Source organism: Globicephala melas, chromosome 6 (assembly GCF_963455315.2).
Source record: "Globicephala melas chromosome 6, mGloMel1.2, whole genome shotgun sequence".
In the NCBI taxonomy this organism is placed as follows: domain Eukaryota; kingdom Metazoa; phylum Chordata; class Mammalia; order Artiodactyla; family Delphinidae; genus Globicephala; species Globicephala melas.
Window position 1 is genome coordinate 36,290,410 of NC_083319.1, and position 17,407 is coordinate 36,307,816.

Below are 17,407 nucleotides of genomic sequence, written 5' to 3' on the forward strand. Positions count from 1 at the left end.
AGAGAAATAGGGTTCCAAATAGAAGTTGGGCTCCAGGCCAGCCTCCCACACCAACTTCTCATAATATTGCTAAAACGCTGCCCCTTATTAGCAGAATGGACCTTAAGTGGGTGAGGCTGGGAACGCAATCACTGCCTCCAGCCTTGTTCCTCCATACCTGAGCCTCACTCCTGCAGAAGAGACCCCCTTGGGAACCTTGCACTCCAGGGATGGCAGGTGAGGCCTGAGCTCCAGCGCCCAGATGCTCATTTCTAGCATACCCATCACTCACCTGCTTCTGGAAATGCTCCCGTTGGCTCCTCTGGAGCCATTACCGCTCGTCATGTTTATCTGCATTTAGGTGCGGTGGGGATTCACACACTTCAATCTGTCTTTGCTCATGAAGCAATGGCCCAAAAAATGGTAATGACGCCTCTGCCGCCACAGCATTACTGCATTCTTTACATATAGGGTTGCTAGATTTAGCAAGTAAAAGCACAGGAAGCCCAGTTAAGCTTGAATTAACAGATAAACAATGAAGAATTTTGTAAATATAAATATATGCTTATTTGGGACGTACAGTAAAAAAAAATGATTCATTTTTATTTGAAATTCAAGTTTAACAGGGCGTCCTGTGTTTTATCTGACAACTCTACTCACCCAGCCTCCTGCTGCAGCCGGGTCATACCCAGCTAGAGAGTTTTCACAGTCAGGCAAGAACTGGGGGTTGGGGGCATCTCTCTCCTTGGACAGATTCCAATTCTGCACCCACCTTCCCCTTCCACAAGCTCCTTGCATTTTCCTAAACACACGCTGTCCCACCTGCAGGACTTTGGCCACACCATTTCCTCTGCCTGGACTCTCCATTTCTCTACCTTCCTGTTCCTTCAAAGCCGAGTTCCCGGGCCACCTTCTCCCCAACATGCCAAGCTTCCCAGCCAATTGATTCCTCCCCCTCTGCCCTTCCACAGCCCAGTGTCTGCCACTCTCTTAGGACCATGAACACTTCCACTGGAGCAGCTGCTCTGTGCCAAGCTCTGTGTGGGACACAGTCTCGGGCCCGTGTGTGGCTCTGCATGTGTGCATGTCTGTGTATCTGTGGAAACGTGCACACGAGCATGTGCAGGGATGAGGTGGGAATATCCTCAAATGTTTATGTTAAAATCAACCTCCTCGTGTACTCTGAAGAAATAGAGATCTGCACAAGATTATGTCCAAGGAAACTCATCCTGGCTTTTTTTTCTGAGAGTAAAAAAAAATAAAAATGACCTGAACATCCAACAGTAGAGAAATGGTTCCATTAGGAAACTCACATATAATGAAATGTGGTGTAGTCATTAAAAACGATGTTATGAAGGAATATATACTGACAGTGGTAAATATTCATGATGTCAAAAGAAGTTCATAAACCAGATACACTAGTGCCCTAACTTTTATATCCCTGTGATAAGACATGAATTTGAAATATTAATTGGTTTGTTCTCATTGTCTCCCCTGCACCCCTTTTACCCCATGCCTTCACCTCCCATGAGAGCATGTCATGCCCCACCCCATTCCCATTACCCAAGAGGGTAGTTGTCAGAATAGGACCAAAGAATAAAAGTCCCAGGGAATTCCCTGGCGGTCCAGTGGTTAGGACTCCGCGCTTCCACTGCAGGGGGCACAGGTCTGATCCCTGGTCGGGGAACTAAGACCCCACATGCGAGCATGGCCAAAAAAACAAAAAAAAAAAACCCAAGTTCTTAGGTTTTAAGTTCAGGAGCCATGGCCCAAGGTGTAGGATGGACAAGTGAGCAGGTGGGCACCATCCACCAGTTACCCCCTGCCCACCCAGATGAGACAAAAGGCACTCGGGCCTGAAGGGGGAGGGGGACTTTGCAGATGAAGATATAGCTCAGTTGCTGGTGCGGGAGAGCCTTGAATGCTGCCACCTGCCTGCCTTGGGTCCAATCTCACAGGAGGGGAGGAAATGCTAAAAGCCCCAGGTAAGTGTGGACACCCCAGAGCAGACAGCCTCTGAGCCTACACCAGTGGGGGAGGCAGCCGCTGGAGAACAGAACAGAGACGTGGTGCCTCCGGACCTGAGACACCAGTACTGCACCCCCTGCCACCACCCCATGCAGTTTCTTGCAGCCCCTGACTGCGTGGCAGGGCATTCAGAAAATTCTCACGTTTCCCAAGTGGGGCGCTCAGGTTGACTGAAAAGTCATGAGTCAGAGTTTTGTGTCCAGGAAGGCCCTCAGGGGCGGGTGCAGCCACACTCAGTGGGTTTCAGCCCAAAGGGGCCCACCCAGCTGGGCCAGAAGGGCAAGGGGCATGTAGGCCATGGAGATCCAGGCAGAGAAACAGTGCTCCCCCCACCACTTAGAGTCGACCTAGAGGGTGGGACAGAGAGGAAACCCTGACAGGGGGAGCAATCCTGAGTGTGACCGAGCTCTAAAACCTCAAGTCACTGAGAAGTCCCAGAATAATAATGACTTCGGTAAGATACAACTAGACTGATTTTTCTGCATCAGGCAGAACAGGGGTACAAGAAAAAAAAGCCCACTTATAGGAAAAATAAAGGTACATCTGGGTGCATCAACCTTGAGCTATGAAACTCCTTCCCACGGAGCGCACACACACTCCCATCAGACTAGAAGACCTGGCCTGAAATGCTAACGGCAGTTAACAACATCCAGGGACGGTGGCATCCCCGATTGTCTTGATGTTCTTCTGTGACTTTTTCTGAATTACCAGGACTCCTCAGTAGCTTCCCTGGAATGCTCTAGGGTATGACGTCAGGACAGACTAGACTGGCTGTCCAATCCCAGCCTCCAGGAGCAGATGTGATCACCCCCGAGGCCAACTCCCAGGAGTGAGTTTTCCAGAAGGGTTGTCTAGGCTTCACCTCTCTCTGAGCAACACCATCTCTCCCACAACCCAGTCATCACCCTAAAATTCTACATCTTATAGTAAGCAGTGGAAGGTATTAGCAGGGGAAGCTGGAGGAATAAACCTACAAATATGACCTTCATCCCCAATTCAGAGATGTTTGCTTTCCAGGATATTGGCTAATAACCTTGTGTGACTACATATCACCTCATTCCATTATGGTCAGAGGGCTTCAGAGCCATCAGGATCATTCCCAAAGCCCAACCTTAGAAGAGAAGTCAAATACCAATATTGTGTAGAATATGCATGTGTGAAAGGTGAGAAGTCCCAGCTCAGACCATTTATTGTCCCTCAGTCTCAAAAGAAGGTCACAACAGGCCCTGAGATGAAGAGAATGAACAGTAATAAGAGTAAAGCTCTTACACTGAGAACTTGGACTCTCAGCTCTGTGCTAGTTGCTCCATGCATTTTATTATTTCCAATAATCCATGAATAGCTACTCCTCTTAACGCTAAGTGCCTGTACATCCTGGTATTCCAAGACAGTCCTGGTTTATGCCTGTTGTACCAATGCCGTGTCCCAATCTGGATGACCTCAACAGTCACACTAATTATTATTCCTCTTTTATAGATGAAGGTATGGAGGCTCAGAGAAGTGAGGTAACTTCCCCCAGGTCACAGAGCTAGAATGTGGTGGGCCTGAGAGTTGGACCCAGTCTATCTGACTCTGGAGGGTGCAGGTCATTAGTCAGCAATAGAGAGGAACACAGTCAAGAGAAACAGGCAGGGAAAGGACCGCCAGACAGTCAGGAGCGACAGGAGAAATCGCCCCCCTTTCTGCCTTATTTTCCCAACATTTCAAAATAAACATGTATCCCTTTTACAGATCTCCCCATAAAAATAAAAACCTATATAGTTTGTCATGGGGATGCTCTTGCAGACAGTGCTCATTAGAGGGACACTTCCTCCCCCGACCCTGCTCAGGGAGCATCTGGCCAGGAGCCCCAGAGCCTTGTGCATCTGGGCAACCCCTTTTGCACCTGCTGTTGAGGGTGGGGTGGACAGAGATGCAGCAGAAAGGGCCCCACATGAGGGCCCCAAAGGCCAGCTTCTGGTCCCCTCCACTCTCCCTGTCTGAGCCACATCTCCTCATCTGTGAAATGGGAGTGATCATCCAGGTCCTACCTGCTTCCCAGAATTCTGCCAAGGGAACCTGAGGGTACAAGCTTGGTTAAGTGATATTTTCTAGAAGCCCAGGCCACAGAGGAAATCAAGCTGTCAGCATCCCTCTGCACAGTGGACATTGCCCAGCTCCTGTGATGTGACCATGGGACCTTGTGCCCAGAGCAGGCTCAGCTCACAGCTGTGGGGCCTCATTTGGCTTGGGTTGGCACGGAAGTTCCCCACTCCATCCTTTTTTTTTTTTTTTAATATTTATTTGGCTGCGCTGGGTCTTAGTTGTGGCAGGCGGGATCTTAGCTGCAGCATGCGTGATCTAGTTCTCTGACCAGGGATTGAACCTGGGCCCCTGCATTGGGAGCATGAAGTCTTAACCACTGGACCGCCAGGGAAGTTCCTCCATCCTTTATTTTTCATCCCCTCATAGGACCTTCAAGTAAACTGAAATGTAGTCCTCATCTGGGAGGAAAAGAAAACTGCAGCACTCAGCCAAGGGTGTATTGATCACGTTTCAGGCCAGAGACCCCAGACCCAATGTGGAAAGTGGAAATGGAGCTGAAAGGAAGCCATTGACAAGGGACCCCGTGGTGCAGGAATGGGGTTGATCCCACTTGCAGACCCTTCACAGAACCTAGCCTGGCTGAGCTGAGGCAAAGCACACACAAGCAGCCAAATCTCCTCAGGGACACGGAACTTTTCTCAAGGGGTTCCTTCTCCCCTTCTTTTTGTCCACAAAGAAGAAGCCTGACAACTTCCTGAGGAATACTTGCTCTGCAATGATGGAGGGACAGAGAGGGACCGCTGGGCCTCTGCTGGGGAAATGACCCCATGAGACTGCTTGTCCCACAATTTCTATAAACAGCATGCAAGGCTGGGTAATGGATGGAGCACTGGGTTATCCAAAGACCCAAGTCTGGAACATAGAAGCTGTATGACCTCTAAGCCTCAGTTTCCTCATCCAAGAAATGGGACTGTTAAACATGCTTTGCCTACAACCCTGAATGGTGAAGTCTCACTAGCCCACTAACAGGTAGGGAGACTAAGGCCCATAGGAAGGGGTTGAGTGGTTCATCTACTCACTAGCCCAGCGTCTTCTCCATTATCTCTTCTCCTCTTTTCATGCTCTTAAAAGAGATACTCTGTTACCTTATCCCCAGAACACTATTCCAGTCATATCTGACACTTGATTCAAATTAATTCACAGACAAAGTCTTTGGAGCCATTTTTTCTTCCATCCCTCCCCAAAGAGGGATGCCCAATTCCTGTCCTCCTTACCCACAGATCCCTCACAGCCATTCCAGCACCAGTCCACCCTGGATCTCCCTTTCTCATCTGTGGGTGACCTGAGGTTAGATTTTATAGATTCCAGGGCCACTGCAAGGGAGTGGCTCAGAAGAAGCCCACTGCTCTTCCCAACTCAGCTTCTCAAACGTGCGTCCTTCTCCCTCCAAAGAAACCAGGAGAACAAGGGGACGCCTCCAATGGGGACGCCATTTACAGACAACACTTAACAGCGACAAGAGCAGGGCAATGACCTTCATAGGAATCCCTCGTAGTAACATTTCAGCCCTGGCCTGCGACAGGCTCCACTGACTCCTGGACATAAATTACTTGTTCATTATCAGGCCCCGACATGGGGAAGGATGTCAGCAGCTTGACTGTGTTTGTGTCCTGTGGTAGGCGGCTGCAAGCTGGGCTGCCACTGTCCATGGTGCTGTTTCACACGGGCTGGCGCTGCTGCCTTCATTGCCAGGCAGGCTCAGGCCTCAAGCTTCCCACCAGCTTTGTGCCTCATGCAGGTAACCCTAGATTCTGGGCTGGGAGGCAGGGAGGATGCACAAGTCCTCATGACAAGGTGGCCAGAGGTAAATGGAGATGGCAATTCAGCACCAAAGTCAAGCTGCACAGAGCCTGACTTGAGTTAGTTCTGAGAGCTACCACTTACTGAGCTCTTGCTGTAAGCCAGGTACTGTGCTACATATATTAATAAGAGTTGGAATCCTTTGGTTGCAAGTGGCAGAAACCCAGCCCCAACCAAATTAACCCAAAAGGGAAAAGTTATGGACATTCACTTAAATAGTGAAACCACAGTAAAGACACTGGAATAAGAGATTATTGGAGCCAGGGATTCAAGTGCAATCAGGGCTCTCTCTCTCCACTTCTCTGCTTCTCTCCAAGTTTTTTTTCTGATGAATCAGCTATCCTCCCAAGGCCAGAGCCACGCCTGCAGGCAACTTCTAGCTTACATCTTATGTCTTTACAACAGAGAGGAAAGAGATCTTCTTTCCCAGCTAGAGTATGAAATCCCAAGGACAGACTCTGATTAGCTCCACTAATCTTAGCAGAGCTGCCCATGCTGGGGGTTCCCTCCAGGCTCTAGGAAGGTGACCCTCTAAAGTGAGCAATACCTGAATCCTGGCTTCAGAGCAGACCTGATTCAGAGAAGCCCACGGATGCCTGGGAGGTTCAGGGTCCAGGAGCACTAAGGCCATGGCTGTGCTGGCCATCATTCTGCAAGGTGGACGCCTCCACCCAGCAACCAACAGGGGCAATGAGGCCAGGGGACTGCCTGATCCAACCACGGTTAAAGCTGTGAGCCCCTCATCTCCAGGACCACATCTAATTCCTGGGGCCAAGGTTTGCTGAATGAATAAAGAAATGCACCAAAGGACAACAGAATCAGTGAGGGAGGAAAAGCAGCATTGACTGAACACCTGGGACAAGCTGGGTACTCCTTGTAGGTTATCTCACTTAACACCCAGCCACCAAGCCCAAGCAAGATGATCCAGCCGAAGCTCAAAGTGAAGCTTCACAGCCAGTGACAGACGGGGCTGTCTGGTCCCAGACCTCCCTTCACCCAGAGTCTACACGGAGAGTGCCATGAGGGAGGGTATGAATCTCCAGCTTTGCTCAAGGGAGATGCCTAGCTGGCTTGTGAGGTGTCCCCTGATGGCTGTAGCCACATTGGTGTCCCTTGGTCAGCAACTGGGGGAGACTGAAGCAGGCAAGGCCCAGGTGGAGCCCAGGGCCAGGAGGCCTCCGGGGCAGAGTGCCTCCCCATGGGCTGCTCCCGCCTCCCCACATTGGCCCTCCTAAGACAGGTGCCCACGCTGTGTTGCTGACAAAGGGCTCCAGCAGACAGAGTCCCCGGGCCAAGCAAACCCCGAGGTCCCCAAACTTTCCACTTCCATAAAGTGCTCTGATCTTGTCAAATTGCTACCAGAGGAGTCATAGCTGAGTGAACACTTGCCAGGTTCCCGCAGCTCTCCCGAGAGCTGTCACCGTCCTCATCCATCATAATTGAAGCAGTCCACCTGCTCCAGGCCTATCTTTCAAATACAATGATGGCTGAGATGCGATAGATGTGTCTTGTCATCACCTTAACTTTTTTTGGAGAATGCAAAGGTCAGAAGGGATCCTGGGGGCAGGTGAAGCCCTGATCTCAAGGTAGAGAGCTGACTGCCTCTCCCACTGAGCACCAGTCCTCACCACGGCCATCTGCTACATCCCTCCAGCTGCCTCCCTGGCATCAGGTCCAGAGGAGAGCTGGAGACTCCCTTTACCCCAAGACTTCCAGTTCCTGCATCTGCCTGCCGTCTCTAGTTCTGCAGAGAGACAGACTCCAGAGGGCCAACAGGGTTTGGCACTGACTTCCATGATCCCTAGACTCAGGATGACCCTAAGACACAAACTTTTGCAGGCGCCTCCATTCAGTCCATACCCATGACCACTGGCCTTGGACCCATTTGTCTGGTAAGAGAAATGGTTATCACTGGTTATCTACCCTCAAGTCTGTTAATGAGCGCAGTTGGTATGAATAGGTGCAGAGAGACAGATGGCACGTTGCCCTGCCTCAGCCCCAGCCCCAGCCCAGCCAGAGTCGCCTTCCTGAGCAAAGCTCCACCTGTTCATGGCCCTCCTGCTCAGAGGCCTCCAGGTCTCCCTCCATCTGAAGAATAAAGACAACACCCCTGGGCTTGGCACTCAAGGCGCCAAAGAAGCAGGCAGTTTGAGGAGCAGTAGGGGCCCCCGAAAGAAGCAGTGCTCACTTAGTTTAAGAAAGAATTCATTTTTTCACAGTTAGAGAAGTTCTAAGATGCAAAGGAGTGTCAAGGGAAGAATGAGTTCCCTATCTCCAGAGGCATTCAAGTACAGCCAGAAGATCTTCTGGAAGGCTGTTGCTGGGGTTCTAGAATGGATTCAAAGTGGGGAGGGGACTGGAACGGGGTGGCTCTTTGTGTGCCCCCAACCTGAGTTCTCGGACACTCACTCTTCAGCCTCATCTGTTGTGACCACCTCCAGGCCCTTGCTCAGGCAGGTTCTTCAGTCTGGAGCAGCCTTCTCCTCTGCTACCAGCACAACCCCTACTCAGCTATTCTTTGATTCAGCATCACAGTTGCTGAGCACCTACTCCGTGCTGGGGATACAGGGATCACTAAAACATCATCCCTGCCCCCAGAACCCCAACCAGCTGTCTCCCTCCTCCTAACCACAGGGCTGCTGAGCACAGCCGGCCAGCATCACACAACTGGGAAGCCCAGAGCATGGCCTCCACCCGCTCCCATTCAGAACAACTGGCTCCTGTCCCTCCATCATGCAGGCCGTGAGCAGGCACAGGGCTTCGTCTGCCCCTCTTGCCCAGAGCCCCAGGATGGGGTGGGAAGGGGCATGGAGAGGGCAGGCAGCAGACCACGTGGGCTCTGCACAGGGAACCAAGGAGCTCCCACAGTCCCAGGTTCACACTGGGCCACTTCCAGACCTCAGAACATTCAGGAACCAGGTCCCTGGTCTCAGTCAACGGTTCAGTGACTCAGGTAAATTCCAGTTTATTCTCCCCAGATCTGGGTCACAGTCCCTTGCCTCATCTAGAGAGGTCAACCCCTAACAGGCAGAGGAATTGGGACCTTGTGTCTCACAACACCCTACCTACACTGTGCCTGTGACTCTAGCATTGAAGCCATAATCATGTGGAATCTTGCAAGGTTTCTCCTGACAATAGGATTTTTATCAGAGCAAACTGATTCTCCTCATTGGTGTCACATCCTACCTACTCCTGCTCACCCAGGAAGGGTTCTGAAGTCCCAAGGAGGTGCCCACAGGCTGGGCAGAGGGAAGCTTAGAGTGGGAGGGGCTGGAACGAGTGGTCCCCTTCCCTCGTCCCAGCAGTGAGAATGGCACAGTGCCTGACACATAAGTACTTATAATACAGTTTGGTTATTATTATCCCCATTTTAAAAATAAGAACACTGAAGTTACACCCCTTGTCTGGGGTCCCACCGCTGGGAGTGGAGGAGCCAGAACTTGAGCCAGATCTGACTCCAAGCGCACCCTCTGGGCTCTACTGATGGTTCTCAGGGTACAAGTTCTTCCTGGGGTCAGTCCCTGCATCGGTGGTGTGATGGGAGAGGACTGAGACACTTGTTTTATGAAAAGTCCTCTTTCCAGGTGCACAGGCATTGTGAACATTCATCTTGGCACCAGGGTAGCGCCCTCGGCATAGACAGAGAGGCCTCCCTGCAAAAAGACTATTACCTGTTTGGATTATAATGCAGACCAGGGTTTCCTCAACCTGGTTCCACAGGGTTCCCCCAGTCCCCTCAGCCATCCTCACCTCTGCTCCCTCTTATGCTCTGCCCCACCCAGGGGGTCAAAAGCAAGTCCCACAGCTCCCAGGTCCTCAGGATTCACAACCTCTCATCTGGACACGGCAGTAACTTCCTCCCTGCCTCCTGCCTCCCCTCCACCCATGCTCCATACACAGCCTGCTATCTTCCCAAAGTTCCAGAATGCACCTGACCTTGTCACTTCCCTGCTGAGAACCCTTCCATGTGGGCTGCGTCCATCGGCCACAGAGACCTGCATATCTGGCTCCCAACTGCTTTCCCGCCTCACCTTCCCCCCTCTCTACCACACGACCACCTTCCAAGGGCTATTACCCCTGCTATTCCCTCTGTCTGTCACTCACCCTCTTCCCCAACTATTCCAGTCCCCTTCCTCCGTGAAGCCCGGCCAGCCCCCAGAGCTGGGGAGAAGAATGCTTGCTTCCCTTCCCCTAGCACGTTAGTCACGCCTTTTCCCAGCACTGACTTCCTCTGTCCTGGTGCCTTAGCCAGTGTCCCCACATCTGTCCCCTCTCTCGTTAGTGTGTGAACCCACTGAGGGCAGTCTGAGGCTTGGCCACCTCTACTTCCCCAGCACCTCGCATTGAGGGCAATCAACATTTTAGGAACGATTTCATGACAGTAATTCTGCCTTAATTTTGTACAGTACTGTACTTGTAAAAGCATGTTCCTATTAACTACTTCATTTTACTCTTAAATTTCTCCTCTGGTGATGGGAGACCAAATGTTATTCCCATTTAATGGATGAAGAAACTGAAGTTCAGCGAGGTTAAATGCTCCTCCGCCACCCAAGATCTCACGACTAATCAGTAGCAGGGCCTGACCCTGACCCAGGTGCTCAGAATCCCATTCCACCGGTATGTTCCGCCACACCCAGATTTTCTAGGCATGGTTAGAAATCCTTGAAAAACACCAAGGCATAGGAACGTTGCCTGATGACTGTGGCTTGGAAAATGCTATTCTGGTTTTTTGAAAGAGAAATATGGAAGGTGGCCCAAATCAGAAACCAGTGACCTTGACATTGACCCAGGCAAGATTGGCGGGTTGTGAGCAGCCAGAAAAGACAGGCATCGGTAGGAGGTGAGGGCCTGGATGAGATCTCAGCATCCACATTGACCAAAGTGAAGTGCTCATAGACAATTACAGTCGACCACAAAAATCTACGATTCTACTAGGAAGTAGAATCTGATGTATTTCCTGGTCAGTAACCTTTGGTCTCTACAAGATCCCCCCTGCCTGCTGAGTGTTCAGTGCTTGTCTTAGCTGACTTCTTTTAGCCACATCTCTGTGTGTGTGTGTGTGTGTGTGTGTGTGTGTGTGTGTGTGTGTGTGTAAAATCCTCTAAATTACCCAGTACCAGCCGCCCCATCCAGGGACTCAGGCCCTGTTTCTTAATGATGATTGATGGCTTTGAAGATGCAGTGGATCAATAGGGTCTGAATTCCTAAACTCTTGACAAGAGCTGGAGTCAATGCCTGCCACACAAAGCAGAAGGGGGCCCTGTCCCTCACCCTCCTGCTCCTTCAATGGTCAGATAAACCAGCCTCCTGGGGTCACTCAGAAAGATGGCGCACCATACTTCGTCTGCATTGCAGAAGCAGTTCCTCCATTCACTCAACGAATATTTAACCATCTTCTCCGTAAAGGACTGTACTGAGCACTGCTATGTGCCAGGCATTACGCCCAGCTCTTGAATGCATCCTCTCATTTGGTCCTCATGGCAACCCTGTGAGGAACTTATTGTTATCATCCCTATTTGACAGAAGGAGGAAGCCCAGGTGAGGTCCTTTGGCCAAGGTCACAGAGCTAGGAAGTGTTGGAGGCAGGATCTGGGGCTAGAGTCCTCACCCTGGCACACATAAAGTTTCACAGGAGGGAGAGATGACCTGGCCATGGAGGGAGAAGGGATGTAATCAGAGAAGGTGAGGTTTGTGAGCCAGACCTCCAAGGACAAATTGGATTTGAAAAAGAAAAGAAAAAGAGGGCGAGCATTCTAGCCAGACCCCATAACTGGAGCAAGGGCAGGGAATGCAGGCAGGAGCCCATTTCAGGAAAGGAGGAGGGTAACTGGGTCTGCAAAGAGCAGACTCCAGGGAGAGGGACCAGAGCAGGATGATGCTGGGAAGGTGGTTCAGGGTCAAAAGAGGCAAAACGCAGGAGCGATATTTTCCTGAGTGGGGAATAGGGAGCCACAGAAGGCAAGGTTTCCACGCAGGAGAGGATCACCACCAGGCAGGTGAGTCCAGAAAGCAACCTGGAGGTGCCCTCAACAGCAAGACAGAATCAGAGAGCAGACCCGGCCAGGGAGAGATGGAGAGACGGGCGTGTTTGTCCCCTGGCCCCAGACCCGGGTGTGGGCTGTGCTCGGTGGGTCCCTGCCCCGGCCGCAGCTCCTGGCTCTGGGGGGGGCAGGTGGCAGGGGCCCCGCGGGCGGCGGGGGAGGCGGTGTGGGGCGGCGGGCGGGAGGCTCCCCCTCGACAGGTAAGTGATTGGATTAAGAGGCCTGTCTGACAGGATGTCCGTTCAGCCGCGGAGGCTAATCAACTTCCCCATCCTGTCTGCTAATAAATCCTGCTCCGGGGACCACTCTGCCTGATGATCTCTCCTCGGGGACCGCCGCAGACTTCTCCCAGAGAACACTCGCGCAGTCCATTAAGGAGTCGCCTCGCGCCTGTCAGGCCCGCCGTCCCGGGGAGTCTCGGGAGGTGCCCATCACCCAGGTGCGCCCGCTCCGAGGCGGCCGCCGGGACGAGCCGCGCCGACACGAGCCATTGTTCCGCCACCGCGGGGCTGACAGCCCGCCCGGGTCCCCGCTCCGCCAGGGGCCGCGCTCCTCCCGGCGGCGGCCCCGGACCCGCGCTCGGCCTCTGCGAACAGCCCGGGCTCCTGCAGGGCTCCGCGTGCATAAGTTAGGAGGCAGCAATTGTTGGATCTATAACATCTATAGAGAAGATGTATAAATAAATTAAAGCTTTAATTATTTTCTTGGATTCGCCGCAGCTCAAGAGAGCTAGCGGAAAGCTGTCGGGGAAGGGCTGACTCTCTCCAGAAGTCGTTCTAGTTTGCTATGCAGTAATTTCTTCTTCCCTTTCTTTCCCCCACCCGCCAAAAGGCACCAAGGGGGCTCAGAAACAATGTCCTCTGTTGCTCAAGATAAAAAGTCCAGGCCTTTTGACTTGAAGACCCAGCTGCTTCCAAAATAGGATGAGTCCCCAACGCCAGCACACACGTGCACACACGCCCCTACCACCAGTTTTCTTTTCTGTGAATAGTGTCTATGGGCAGAGTTCAATCCCACATTTTCATCAGATCTGGAAGAACCTCCAAGGGCGTTATTAAATATGTGAAATATGCCAGAAATATTCACGCAATCCCCATCTGGCCCTGGGAGGAAAGAAGAAAGGACTGGCAAAGTGATAAAGTGTGTTTGTTTTTTAATCTAGATGACTTGTTTTACATCATTAAAAAGGACAATTATTTTTAAAATTCAGCCTGCACGCTTCAATGGTTCGGGAGGTCTGCCACCATGGAATCCATCAGGACCTCCCTCCACAGCCGGGCCTGGGTCCACCCTTGAGGCCAAGTCACATTCTTAAACATTCAAAACCATGGAGGCAATTGAGAGTCAGGTAAAAAGCCCTCATCTCGGAGTCACCTTTCCCAGGAGAAGGGGGGCGCTCCTGATCTCACAGGTCAGAGGATCCTAAGCTCAGGCAAAGGAATTTCAAAGGGTGATGGAGGTTAGACAGGGTTCGGAATGCCCAAACCACCAATATCTTTGAAACAAAGCACCAGTTATCCCATTATGAAAACCCTGCTGATTGCTCTCCAGATTACGTTTCACCTCTGCTGTCGCTGGTCCAGGGTCACACCCTAGTGAGGGAAGCAGCTGGGACTTCTGCCCCATCATCTGAGGCCAAACCCAGGCTCCTCTCCGGGACACCCAACAGTCAGCTCCTGAAACTGTTCCTCAGGCCCGTCCCTTGGTTTCTTATTCTGCTTTGAACACAGGCCAGAGGTCAGTATATTAAAGTGTAGGTCTACTTGAAAACATGCAACCCTTTTGACTCAGCAAATGGATTTCTAGGAATGTCTAGAAAGACAAGCAAGTCACCAAGAAAATTATGCGAAGATCAGTCTTAATGATGTTCATCATGCTGTTATTTACATTATGTTAAACCCTATGAATCTGCCATTTCTTAGGTCAAGAGCAGCCAAATGTCAGAAATTTCATGTTGTTCAGTTAAATTATATAAAAAATTTAGAAACACTTAAACACCCATTAATAGAAATGGTTGGCTGCATTTCCATACCCACTGAAAAACTACTTAGCTGTTGGAAATGATGTCACAGAAGTATACTTGGTAGAACATAAGGAATTCAGAATGATTTTCAATAAAAAATAATGCATACCATCTGATCCCTTTTCTGTAAAAATGAAAAATAAATATGAGATAAGGATAGACCCCAAGATGCTAAGAAGGGTTTTCCCTTGATATTGGGATTGCACATGATTTTCATTTTCTTCTTTTTGTTCATCTGTATTTTTTGACTTTTATAACAAATGTGCATCGCTTGTATAATAATAAAAGTAAGCAACAAAGGGTTTAACACACACACATACCACACATACAATAATAAAACAAAGTGTGGGTCCCAGAGCTGAATCTGAGATGTTGACCAAAGCTGAAGAGAGGAGACTGCCCTGTCGCAGCCCGGACCTGAATGCGCACCTCTGCTCTTTGCTGCTGGTGGGAGGCAGGCAGAGGAGGCCAGACAGGAACTCGGAGAAGGGGTGGTGCACTTTCTAGGCATTCAGGCAGCCGAGAGGCAGAAAAGGCCAGGGTGGACAGGGGTGGGTAGATGGAGAGGGCAGGGCAACCTAGACTCAGAAGAGCCCTTGGAGATGATTTTGTCTAACACCTTGGACAGGTGGCAGAGAGAAGCAAGGAGGTGTTTAGGGTACCAGGTAAGCTCATAGCAGAGCCAGGTTTGGGACTCAGCTCTTTCTAACCCCAGGCTTTGCAAGTGGCCACAAGACCAACCGAACAGAGTGGGGTGCATGGATGGGCACTGCAGAGCCATCCTGGGGGGTGCGGCTGCGTGGGTGGACAATCTCTCAGTCTAGGCAGCTCTCAGAGTGCAGCCCTGGACTTGGGGTCTCTAGGAGCACAGGTGTGCGCTGAGCCAGCTGTCTCCAGCCACGGTGTCCTGTTAATAACCGTGCTAACTGTCCCCACACACGTCAGCACTAATCTCCCACACAGCCTTCCAGGACCTGATTTATCAGAATGGAGGGCACGCTCTTAAAGGGTCACAGCCCACCGCAGATCTCCGCTCCTTTAGCGGTAAGTGGCGGAACATATTTTCTCTGCTAACACTACTGTATGTTAGAGGATAGATTATTTTAGGAATCAAGACTAAATTGAAACAAGGCAGGCTTGATTTTTTTACCCCAGAACCATAGGAGGGGGTCATCTATCAGCGTGACGCAGTGGGCACAGTACTAGAGAGTGACTGCAAAGCCCAGCGCGGAGGTCTCGGTTCCAGCACTGATTTGCCCAAGTGACCTTGGGCAAGTCACTTATCCTCACTGAACCTCAGCTTCCTCATCATCAAGGCAGGGGCCACTGTCTCCTGCCCTGGTACATCAGATGGTCTTACAAATACATCAGAGAAACACAAAACGGACATTTTACCAGGAAGGACATGCACACATACACATGGCTGGTAAATACAGAAAAAAATGTTCAAAATCCCTAATCAAGTCTTCCCTGGTGGCGCAGTGGTTGAGAGTCCACCTGCCGATGCGGGGGACACGGGTTCGTGCCCTGGTCCGGGAGGATCCCATGTGCCGCGGAGCGGCTGGGTCCGTGAGCCATGGCCACTGAGCCTGCGCGTCCGGAGCCTGTGCTCTGCAACGGGAGAGGCCACAGCAGTGAGAGGCCCGCGTACCGCAAAAAAAAAAAAAAAAAAAAAATCCCTAATCAACTTAGAAATACAGATTAAACCAGCTAGAGGAAATATTTTGTTTGTTTGTTTTTATTTTTTGCGGTACACGGGCCTCTGACTGTTGTGGCCTCTCCCGTTGCGGAGCACAGGCTCCGGACGCACAGGCTCAGTGGCCATGGCTCACGGGCCCAGCCGCTCCGCGACACGTGGGATCTTCCCGGACCGGGGCACGAACCCGTGTCCCCTGCATCGGCAGGCGGACTCTCAACCACTGTGCCACCAGGGAAGCCCTAGAGGAAATTTTTGATTATCAAATTGACAAAGATTAAAAGGTGATAAAAGCCAGCATCAGTGACTGTGGAGAGATACAGGCCTTTCAAACACTGCTGCTGAGAATATAAATCAGAATGACCTTTGTGGGGGGCAAACTTGGCTGTTAAAATGAGCTTACCCTCTGACACTGCAACTCCAAACCCAAGAATTTGTCCAGAGGAAATAATTAACTGTGTGAACAAAAATACAAGAACTTTAAGAATTTTATCCCAGAATCTGCTTATAATAGTGGGGGGAAGGGGTGATGAGAAAGATCTAAATATCTGATCATTAGGGATTGGTTAAAGGATGTTACAACCATCTGATGGTACCCAATTTATCTGTCAAAACCATTAGTGACACAAAATTATTCCTCTTTAAGTTTTTTAAAAGTGAGCTTCAAGACGGAATCCAGAGTGAAATCTATGGAGGAAAAAGTACTAGAAGAAAATACATCAAAATATGGACAATGGGGCGTCACTGGACGATGGGCTTATAAGTGATTTTTATTTTCTTCTTTTTGTTTATTTGCATTGTCTACATGTTCTACAGTGGCCATTACACTCTTAATTTTACAGCAAAAAAAAAAAAAAAGTTATTTAGTAACTATCCTTACTCTGTCTCCCCAGGGTGGGAGTGAGGATCAAACTGGAGACACTAAGGAAACTGGACCACATAGAGGATTATGATTCCACTGTCCTCCCCGAAGCCCCTGCCCTGGGTCAGAGTTGGTCACGCCCTTCTCAGTGCCTCCATTTACTTGTTTGTGTCGTTCTCCCAGTACCGACCTCATGCTACCTTCTCTTAGATTATTTACACACCCATCTCCCCTTGTGGCCTGAGAGGTCACTGTGCAGAAGCCACCATTTCTTGCCATCATCACCTGGTCAGGGCTTGTCCTAGAATCACTACCCAGTGAATGCCTGTTGAATTAAACTAAATGGCCATCGGCTAGAGCTAGATCACCTTGGATGCACAGCCTGCTTGCTGCCTTTCAGAGGGGTCAGTTGCCCTTGTCTGTGCCAGGCCCAGCAAAGCCTGGCGTGCAGCACACCCTCTCATCACCATTCTTCCTGGAAGGCTGCTCACAGCTTGCTGATCTGGTGAAACCTTACCTATAGCCTCTCCTCTGTGGGCAGTGGGGGTACAAGGCTATCCCAGACACAATTTCCTTGGAACCTCAAGACAACTTAGGGGGGAGATCAAGGGCCCTCAGCCCCATTTTACAGATAAAGAAACAGAGGCTCTGAGAATTAGAATGAGTTGCCCCTAGAACTACTTAGAAGAGGAGCCTGTGCTCCCAGACTCAAATCCAGTGCTCTTATGCTGTGCTCAGGGTAGCAGAAACCCAGACCCAAATGGATACTCTGAAGTCTTCACACAGTGACAGATTTGGATTCCAACACTAACCTTCACTAGCTGTGTAGCCTTTAGGCAAGGCCCTTTCCCTCTCAGAGTCTGTTTTCTCATCTGTAAAGCGGTCCTAATAAT